At 43.7% G+C, this 10,983-nt stretch overlaps 1 long non-coding RNA gene and 2 other non-coding genes across 7 annotated transcripts in view; all 3 read right to left on the bottom strand.

The window, feature by feature from the left end:
* Positions 1–1,109: 1,109 nt before the first annotated feature.
* LOC140071134 (uncharacterized) overlaps positions 1,110–10,983 on the bottom strand; it is a 56,895-nt gene continuing 47,021 nt past the window's right edge. For 2 of the 5 annotated variants that reach the window (XR_011849060.1, XR_011849054.1), the window contains exons 21-23: positions 3,452–3,474; positions 3,091–3,229; positions 1,126–2,892 (exon numbers count right to left, since the gene is read on the bottom strand). This is a non-coding gene — a long non-coding RNA (uncharacterized lncRNA). Of the gene's footprint in view, positions 2,893–3,090; positions 3,230–3,451; positions 3,475–3,824; positions 3,865–4,302; positions 4,356–4,446; positions 4,507–10,983 lie in introns of all 5 variants that reach the window. The other 3 variants (XR_011849064.1, XR_011849061.1, XR_011849052.1) reach the window with 3 other exon arrangements.
* Positions 2,977–3,048, bottom strand: LOC140071448 (small nucleolar RNA SNORD31). The gene has a single exon (XR_011849144.1). It is a non-coding gene; the product is annotated as a small nucleolar RNA SNORD31 (small nucleolar RNA).
* Positions 4,783–4,910, bottom strand: LOC140071454 (small nucleolar RNA SNORD22). The gene has a single exon (XR_011849150.1). It is a non-coding gene; the product is annotated as a small nucleolar RNA SNORD22 (small nucleolar RNA).

Raw genomic sequence — 10,983 nt, 5'->3', positions numbered from 1 at the left:
TGTATTAACATTGTTAACATTGCATTTAAATTGTGTTTTGTAAATGCAAATGTTAACAGTAATGTAATTAGGCAAATCACCTCTCCTCAGCTGTAGTAATGTGTATGAAAACGCAACGTGTGACTGCACCTTTAAGCCAAAAAAAAATGCAACGTGAAAACCTGCACCAGTTCCTGGTGGGAACTGACCCTTATTATCTCCTTACTGACAACTATAGCGATGCATCTACCTTCATTTGCATCACAGTTTAAACTCCAAATTTTTTTGACTAAACTCTCTCACTTTTGTCAATTTGGCAAGAAACCCAGGAGGTGGCCTTTGTCTCCGACATTGAACCCGTCTCATGGATATGATGGAATTGTACAAGTCAGTGACCAGAAACTAAGACACTATAGCCATAGATCCATATGTGGAATAAAAACCTGTCTTTGAGTGTCCAGCTTTTGGCACAGGCTGCATGATTACAAATAGACTTGAATTGGGTTTTTAATTGCATTATTTCTTAAATTTTTTAGAGCCGCTTTCATAATTTGGACACCTAAGACCTTAGGACTTTTTACGTTTAGAACAGCAAGATTGTGCACCAGCAGATACTTGAAGGGTTGGGCTCAATTGCTTGCAGCAAGGAAAATCCAAACATTAAGGGGTTTACCTACAAAGCAAGTTGGTGGGTGTTGGACCCCCACAGATAAGAACAGAGGGTTTAAAGAGCTGCCAGTTGCCCCATACATGTCTATGGAGCTGACGGACATTGCCTATTACTGCGCTCCAGCCATCTCTTCGTTTAATGGGGGTCTGACCCCTGTTCGTGATACATGGAAGATGCTTGACTGACTCCACCCTACTGATCAACAAACTAGGCCCTAGCACTTGCTTTGTGGGACAACCCCTTTAAAGGAAACTGGTACTATGGGTCTATGAAGTTATTATCCATAGTTGCCTCCAGGAGACCATCAATGTCTAACAGGATGATACAACAACTTAAATATATATTGAAACCATCAGCTGCAGATTGGGATCCCAGAGGACCAACTATGTATCGCCCTAAACTAGAATTACACAGAAATCACAAGTTTGATATTTGCTTTATTAGAACACAAGTTTATTCTGCAAAGTTTTATACAAGCACAAGACATCCGGCATGTTCAGCAAATTCAACATTAGGCTTCTATGTCTCTCGGATACATGGACTCCATGTCTGGGAATATCAGCCGATACCAAAGCAATGATTTAAGCATCAGGAAAGCTATGAATAAAACAAAACCAAGTGTTACTCCATAAGCTCCAATGTTCAGATAAAGATATACAAGATAAGTGACATTATAGTAGCTCATGGTTCTCAGACTGGGGAAGTACATGGAGGATCATCATAGCCCGGTATATTGCATCATTACTTTAGTGATAGAACAGAATCAAGTGTAGTCACCACCTCATCCTGCAAAGAGAAGAGAAGATTCCATTAGACAACTCAATATCAAGAATGTTCCTTAGTCTCATTAAAGGAATCTCTTCAGGATAGCGACGATCCATGTCACAGCCAACATGAGAGCCAGCTCAGGGTATAATGGATTATTCATCACTGGAGACCTCCTTCCATATACCTACCAGTCCATCTTCTGCTACAGGTCACTTGCCTACCACTGAGCCAGACCATTATGTAGTTTATACTGAATACAAAGTCCTGTAATGAAGAGTAGGTTTACGACCCTCTCCACACTGTTGTGGGGGACAGACAGCTGCAAATTTACTGTTATGCATGTCCCCCAGCCACTACACATGTGCCACCATACCATGCAAGGGAAAGACCGTGCTCTTCCGGTTTACATCCAGGAGCTATGCTCATCCGTCTCCAGCGCAAGGCTGTATACTCACCCAGGAGAGAATACAGCAGTGTGAAAGGTCTATCCCATAGCAATACACATATGGGAGGCCTGTTGTACAGAACTTTCCTAATGTGTATTCACAGAATGTAGTAACTCTACAGAGTAGCATCTAGTAGCAGCCACCCAGACATCTAGGCTACTAAAGCTGGACGGGTGATGTCTAGTAACACAACTAGAATACTACACAGCTTTGTCTTTAGCAATATACAGACAGGAGTGAATGAACTTGTACAAACCAATATTGACTACAATACATGAAGAACTCCTTGTTCTCAGCTCACTTCAGGACTTTGCTTGCTAATACAGAGGATACTGAGCAGAATACGGCCATGTGAGGGACACTGGAATCTGCTTGATGCATCAGTTCAGCTGCAGAAGCTTTATATTAGGAAATTACAGTAATCAGTTATATTGGGGCCATCGTATTCTGCCAAATGAAAGATATTTACTGATCCAAACCCAGTGCAGCTGAAACATGTTGGAATCAGTCTTGCTGTACTGGGTTTGGACTGGCAAGTCCACTATACCAAGCTCTGTCTGTGCAAGGTGCAATCACTATCTGCTAAAGTAGTCTGCTATAGGCTTACCATATATCACATGTCCACTAGTATGTAGTGATAACAATAACATTAGTTATTGTTTCAGTATTTGAGGTCCCATATATTAGAGATCTGATTATATTTTACCTTCTATCAGGCTTTAGTGTGGCATCACCAAAATCAGGTACATGCTTGTCTATAGGAGTCATTGCTTAAAGCAAGTTGTCAAAAATCAATACAAGGTTTCACAGCACAATTCAAAGAACTATAAAGCTATAAGATTTAAAGAAGTCAGAAAACATTTCAAACTCCTGATTAAATGTTGTGGTAATAGAACCATTTTAGTCCAGTGCCCCTACACAGGCACATGACGCAAACATTTGTCATCTTCAAATCCAGTCCAAGGGTTCTCCATGAAGGTCGGTCTGCTGTACACAGGTCATTCCAAGGCTTGAAACACTAGGAAAAAGCTACAAGGAAAAGAAATCACAAGTTACTCCAAAGTCTAATGTACGAAAGGCAAAACTAAGAAACTTGATGATATTTTACAATACAGAAGCTCAGAGAGTACCATTCAGTCACAGATCTCAGACTGGGGCGGTACATGGAGGATCATCATAGCCCAGTATAATATATTACTAATACTGTTCCATTGTGGCAAAACTCACCCAGGATCTGCTCACGACAGACAGTCATTAAACATATTCTCCATCGCTAAATTGTCTTGTCAAATTGAAGCCCAGTGACTTTCCATTCAGCCAGAATCTATGGCAGTTTTGCTAAAGGCTGATCGCATGTGGCCAGAATCTGCAAAATAAACCAGTGGGACATTATTTTGCATGCAACAATCCATAAGCAGTTATTGTAGCCCATTAAGATGTAGAAGCTCAGAATGGTACCAGTCATCAGGCCTCAGACTGGGGCTGTACAAGGAAGGATCATCACAGCCCAGTATAATAGTGTTTTATCACCATTACTTATATTGTGCTAATAGTTTAGCTACTTTACTATTCCAGAACAGACACTTACCTCAATGTTGTCAGCCCTTTGGCCTGCAAAGAGGAGAGAACAAGCTATTAGACAGCTCATTGTTAGGCATGTTCCTTATGGACATCAAGGGATCTCTTCAGGATAGCGACAATCCTTGTCACAGCCAACACAAGTGCCAGCTCCGGGTATAGTGGATTATTCATCACTGGAGACCCCTTCAATCATTTACATGTAGTTATGGCTACTTCAGGCTAAAGTCATGCAGAGTAGACATCCTATAGCAATTTACACAGGAAAGTTCTTGTGTAACAGGTTTCCTAATGAGTATTCAAGGCCATGATTCCATATTGTATTCTAAAGTCACCCAAACATCTTCCTTCCCCTTTAAGATTTCAGTATAAGCCCTCCTTACCATAATGATGTTCTGGCCATGGCAGCAGTCACGTGTAACCCTGAAAGATGGAACCAGTCATTACCAGGGCAACATAAGTAATTATAATGTACAATATCCTCCAAGCTGTCAGGATACAGATTTCTCATCAATAATTTCAGACGAACGAGATTCACTGATCATCATGTCAGCTGGATGAACAATATCTTGTTACATATATGATGACTATTCTCCCTACCCAGGTCATAGTGCCCAAATACAAAGTTGGAAGAGAACAATTTTTAGGTACTGCTCATTTCATTAGCAGCAGTCTAAGGCTATATTCACACATATGGGGGGGGGGGAATGCATGTGTCCCCCATACATGGCGATGGATGTATGATGCCCTATGGGAGTGGTACAGTGCTGCACCGTACAGTTCTGTAGCCGAGAAAAAAAAAACATGTTCTATCCTTCTCCCGTAATATGGCACCGCCGCTGTATATCTAATGGCACTCACCCTCTCCCCGGCACCGACGTGTCCCCGCCGTTCTATGGTACAACAGGCAACATCTGTTTAAGAGTGCTTGGTTTACAATCCTTCATCCTGGTGGTAGATTTCTACAATAAACTGAAGTCTTTATATGTTTTAGCCAAGACTTACCAGAAAGTTAGGCCACGTAGAGATGTAATCTTTATTCTGCATTACTTTTGTATCCACCTGCTGGAGAGACTATGGTCAGATTTATACTGCATACAGAAAAGGCTTCAGAGAACAGATGCTGCTCAGTTATTCATAACTGACAGTAAACCTGCAAGGAGAGGCAAGATATTAGAGTAACAAGATATTTTACCTTAAGATTCTAATTAACTAGCTGACATTGTACAGTTTTTTTTTATTGGGGGGGGCGGAGCTTAGCTATACAATCACATTGCATTACTATACTTTAAGCTGTGAATCACAAGGGCACTAATCTGAATTTACAAAATTAAACTCCAACCCCAATCAGACTGTCCCAGCTGGAACATGGCCTCCTTCCTCTCCTCCTGAGGCAACCAGTGGGTTCAACCTTTTCAGGCTCTGGCACCGTACAGGAGGTCGGACGGGTGAAGGTTTCATCATTTGGGCTGAGGCTTGGTAAATTATCCATGGCCAGTGTCTACTAGAACTTGCCTCACATAAATACCCATTTCTACCATGACCCACCACTTGTGCCATTACTAGCATACCCACCCATCCTGTGCAAGTCATTGTCTTCTAGACGGAGATAAAGGGCGTCCTGTGGAAAGAAAAGCTGTTAAGTACAAGACTTGTGGGAACAAGGCGATATAACAATGGCTGCCTCATCTCAGAATTAAAAGAAACATCACTAAACCAATCAGATATATGCTTGTTTCTTGTCATTCATCAGTGATAAATGCAACACCCTTTAAGGAAAGCAAAATCAACAATGATAAACCAGAGACAAATCAGATACATTTCACTCCGATTACAGGTTATTAGATTTACAGAAAAAATGACCATGTGGCTCTATGGGAAGGAATTCCTAAAATACTAAGATATATGATCATCGCCCAATAGAAGAACCATGAATGGAAACTATCAAATCGCTAATCATGATAATAGTGGGACACCAAGGATAGACTTCTCAGGGGCACAGCTAGGAGTGGTCAGGCCCCATAGAGTAGCTGATTTCTGCATGGGGGCCCCCCCACATAAAGTTCTACACTCATACATGCACTTCTATACTCGCACCCACATACATACAACTACTCATACTGTATATACAGTAATATATTGAGTATACACACCCATCAAATTTGCACACATACTGTATAGTACATACATATAGTATATATACACCCTTATATAGTATCAACACCATATGCACATATACCGTGTTTACATACAGTACATGCAGCATTTACACACAACACAAATACACATTTTGTTTTCCACTTTTATTTATCTCCCCAAACTTACACAATTCTCTGTACTCCTATCCCCACATGGTTTGGTCCCTGTTCTCTATCCTCCTCATAATGTAGCCTCCTGTCCTCCAGCCTTCTCCTTCGACCTCCCCCTTCAGTCTCCTCCTCCAGTCCCACAGGCCCCTCCAGAATCCTCCTGTCCCACAGCCCCATCCTCAAGTCCTCCTCCTGTAGCCTCTAGCCTCCCCCCCCAACCTCTATCCTCCTCCTGGCTCCTCTTCCTGCAGCCCCCTCAGTCTCTCCATAATTTCCTGGGCTGGAGTCCGGATGACTCATGAAGGGGGTGTGGCCAACCGGGGGTGGAGCTACCTCACATGACTGGTGCAGACATTGAGGAGGTAGCAGGGGCTGGTCCCGCCTCCTCTCAGCCCCCATGCCTCGGCTGCTCTAAACTATGGGGACTGGAGGAGGCTGGACAAATTGGGAAAAGTGGGCGGGGCCCAGGACATCCTCATCCCAAAAAACAGGACTCACGCTGAAACCGGGATGGTTGGGTATACATACACACCATATACAAAAACACATGCATATATGTGTACACAGAAACATGTAAATAGTACTTGCTTTTTTGACGTCCAGCATGTGGCTGTGTGGGTCAGCAGGCAGGTGGTAAGATCGGTGGGCGGTCAACATGCACAGGAAGTTCTGTGAGCGGACGGGCATGAGAGGTTTGGTGGGCAGTTCTTTGTGCGGGCGGGATTGGAGTGCCATGCACTGTGTCAGTCACTGGGTGGGCCGTTGCCTGTGTCGGCCGGAAGATGGGAGGCAATGGGCGGGTCAGGCACAAACTTATGAGCTCGGCAGGGACAAAAAGCATTATGACTCAGCCATGTGTCACTAGGCCCCTTAACCTCACGGGCCCCGTAGCAACTGCCATGGCAGTAGTTACGCCACTGCTTCTGCTTATATCCAAAACAGGACAAGTGTTTTTATAATCTATGCCATGACCACACAGAAGACATCAGGGGTCCTGCAGATAAATTTTTGATGTATGCCCTATGAATCTCAGTGGCATCTAAGTTATGATTATTCGGTCAAGGTCTGCAACACCAAAGCCAATGCATAGGCAGGCCAGAGTCATGAACCCTTTAGGATATTGTGCAATTGCAGCTGTAGCTACTGCCTGGCAAGTCAACAGTTAACCATTTCTGGCCGTTGCAGGTTGCTCAACAACAATATTAGCAGCATATTCCTTAAGCTGGAAAGGTCATGGAGAGCCGGTCCACAGGAAAAGTACACGCAGCCTGATAGTTGATGCAGGTTGGACTGTCCCATCTGAACCAGCCCAAGTAGTGGAATCTGCAGTTCTGGGCTTAAGCCTCCAGACTTGCCCTGTGTGCCAGGCAGCAGACCTTAGGCATTAGAAGTTCCTGGGATAAAGGCTGCAATTACACAGAACCTGCCTAGAGAGGTGGTCTCCCCAACAGCTCCTGACCTGGAGCGGGTGCTATTTGCAGCTACCAGCCTGCCTATGCATTGGCAGGGGTGTTGCAATTGTGATGATTGTCTAATATGTTCTTGCAATGCAAGCTGGAAGGTGAATGGGGTGGTGCTACCACCTGCTCATAAAAAGCACATGGTCCTTGTATAGTCTGCAGAGAGAACCAGATCTCATGGTCTGTGCCACAACTAGTGTCCTAATCCCAGGTACTTCAGGTGCCTCAGGCCTACTGCCTAGCACCCAGGGCAAGTCCTTAGACTTAAGCCCAGAACTGAGCTCCACCACCCAGACTCAGTTTCATCTGCACCAACCCAGCCTGCAACTACTATCAGGCTGCATTTAACCTTCCTGTGGACCGGCTCTCCACAACTGTCCCAGCTTGAGAATCTGCTGTTATTTTTGCTGTTGCCCACTGTTCAGTAAAGAACTGCAAGTTGATTTGCACAATGTCGCCTCTGATCCCTGGATCCAGGCTGCTCACCACCATGGGCTTCCCCATCTATCACCAAGGGATTCATCCTACAGACCTCAGGGGTTGCCCCAGGAAGAACTTATTGCAGGAATTTCTGGCATGCAAGAGGGCCATATACAGAATGTGATCAGCAGGACAAATGCACATCCAGTAGAACAGGGATCTAATTGGAGAAGACCACAGCAGAGACCCTCAGCCATCAGACTCTTATTTGCTGTCTTTTGCAGTAACATCCCATTACATAATCTGAATATAGCACCATTACTATGCAACTATATAATACATTACACTTTACAACTTATTGTGTTTCCTATAAGACTTTGCAGAGCCATCATATGGAATAATTGGAGGGAGCATAACTGGACTATCAGTCCAACACTCTGCTACAGGCCTTATAGCACATGGCCAGAGGCCATTAGTGTGCCACAGTATGTAGAGATCTCAAATGCATTTAATAAAATTGCATCTTGATACATACAATGAGTGGACACTTACCAGTCTGCCGGGCCGTGTCCTGCACCTAAAGGATCAAATATATTAGCATCTTGAAAAAGCTTCTGACACAGCTATAATATACATCAGGCCTATGTGCCACGTGCGCCTCAGAGATTTATCTGTCCTCACAGTACTCAGAACAGGTCTGTGAGAATCTCATCCTAGACGCCACAGCTTCCATATCGTATAAACCATGGACCAGAGATGCCCCTCTATGGCACCCCACAGCAGGCAGCAGCAACATGCACTGCTACACCGAGGATGGCACCAGTTTCCAACTCACCATCCCGAGAGGAGGTCGTTCAAAATGGCCTCTGAAACCAAGTCGACTCAGGCAGCTGGCTGTGAGTACTGGACAATGGAACCATGAACTGCCTCACGAAGGGTCATCCGCCGGTTCCTGGGGGCCTACGTGTGCCTGAGCAGTGAGTGATCTGCCATTTTTTTATGTGATGTAGTGAATGGGCGCCAGAGCTCGCTCAAGCTGCGGCCTCACACAGCAAACCCAGACTCCATAGGCGGGCTCTTTTAAACCATTAAAGGGGTTGTCCGAGGATACAAAAACCCTTGGGTGCCCGGGATGGAGCAGATTAAAAGAAAGCAAACACTTCCTTACCTCTACGGCCCCTCCCAGCATCCAGTGCTGCGATCTATCTGGTCCGTTTGGCCACTCATCCATTATGTGTGACAATACTGGAAATAGAGACAACGGGTGGGCATGGAACACAGAGGTAAGGAAGGTTTTATTTTTTTAACTCAGCCACCCAAGGTTTTTTTTTTTTTTTTTTTTTTTTTTTAAATACCCTTGGACAACCCCTACAAGATTCAGAAGCCCAGAATGGTACCAGTCATCAGGTCTGTGAGGTCTTCCTTTTACCACCCTAGTCTCAGTGTTTTATTACCAATAATAGCATCAATTATTCTAGGATAGACACTTACCCCAATGTTGTCAGTCCCATAGCCTGCAAAAAGGAGAACAATCCATTAGACAGCTCCGTATTAATGGAAATAAGGAACTTTAAGGGAATCAGTTCAGGATAGCGACAATCCATGTCAGCCAACACAAGTGCCAGCTCAGGATATAGTGGATTATTCATCACTGGAGAACCGCCCCTCCCCCCCCCCCCCTCCCCCCCCCCATTTCAGGTTCCCCTCTGTCCAATAGTAGCATTGCTCAAGTTCATAATAGGGCAGAGCCACTATAACTTCTGAACTAGAAACAATCCTGATCCTATTTTAAATGATACCAGAACTGTTTCAGAATATCCAGATTTGTACCCTGGCTAATTTTTGGGTTAATATATTTTATTTTTATATTTATCTCACACTTCAGAGTATGGCATGGTCAAGTCCTTTTTATGCAGCCCCCAATAACTTAAGGAATCAAATTCTGGGTTTGTGTATGATTTGTCATTACAATGCTTATAGGATTTGGCCTGCTATATACCATAGTCTTTATATTTACAAATCAAAGGTGACAGATATACATATATATAGCTTTAAAGGTCCTTTAAGATGCCAACATGAACATTACTTATCTAAGTGACGTTCTCCTGTCCACCGCAGCAGGAAACCTGAAAGTTGGAACCAGTCATTACCAAACAAGACTGAGCATTTATAAGGCACAATATCCCCCGAGCTGTCAGATCCATATGTCTCATCACTACTCAGACTAACGAGATTCTCTGATCATCATGTCAGCTGGATGGTGATGTGCAGGTGTAGACCTGACAGCAGTGGGAGCCTAATATCAGCAGAACCACCATTGAGGGGTTTAGTTGTGGCACCATTACTGCAATCCCATTGTTATGGGCTTCATAATATCTTGGGGCCATTGTATTGAGCCAAAAATACTTATTCATCTAAGAGAACATAACCACTAAAGAAAGAACGTGCTACTGCCAAAAATTAGGTGTACCAAGGAACCCCAGGTGATGAATGACATGCTATGTGATGGTGCACTTATTGATCCAAACCCAGATTATCTGAACCAACATGCTGCATTCTCTCCCGCTGGACTGGGTTTGGGCCAACAAGTCTGTCACAAGCAAAACAGTCACATTATCCCTGCTAAAGCTAAGAGTAGTTCACCATGAACGTACCACATCTCCGATATCTCTACATACAAATGAGGGAATCCACCCCAGGCATGTAGCAAGATATAGGTCATTACAGGCAGTTTCCGGGTTACATACAAGATAGGGTCCTTGGATTTGTACTTAAGTTGAATTTGTATGCAGGTCAGAACTGTACATTTTATCATTTTAGCTACAGACAAGAAATTTTTGCTGTCTGAGTGACAATTACATTAGCAAAATTTTTTGCTTTAATGGGACAAAGAATAATCAATAAAGCTTTGTTACAGACACCTTACAGCTGATCATTGCAGTCTGGGACTATAGTAACATCCAGAGAGCTTCACCAGAGGTCACAGTGGGCAGAGGGGTCCATCTGCAAGTTGCGTGTGCTTAAGTAGGGGCCCGCCTGTACTGACAGTAAATGCAGGTGGCAGCTAAAGCCAAAAGTCAGCCAGGAATGACACAAGTTACTTTTATGCAAAGTAGGTAAAAAGGTATAAAAAAAACTTAGCAACTGCCCATTTACATGGAGGCAGTTCAGTAAAACCCCAATCCTAGTCAGGGAGATCCCTTTAATCTCCATCAAGACTCCAATGAACAAGACTTTATAAAAGTGCAACACAAACACCAAGTTATATACAGTACATGCACCAATCTCAACTGATAACTTGTATACAAAATCATATACTCCAGGTAAAAAAAGGCCAACACATCACTGAGCCT

Source organism: Engystomops pustulosus, chromosome 7 (genome assembly GCF_040894005.1).
Source record: "Engystomops pustulosus chromosome 7, aEngPut4.maternal, whole genome shotgun sequence".
Lineage (NCBI taxonomy): Eukaryota > Metazoa > Chordata > Amphibia > Anura > Leptodactylidae > Engystomops > Engystomops pustulosus.
The sequence above is the reverse complement of the archived record's forward strand: the minus strand, read 5'-3'. Positions and strand labels throughout refer to the sequence as shown.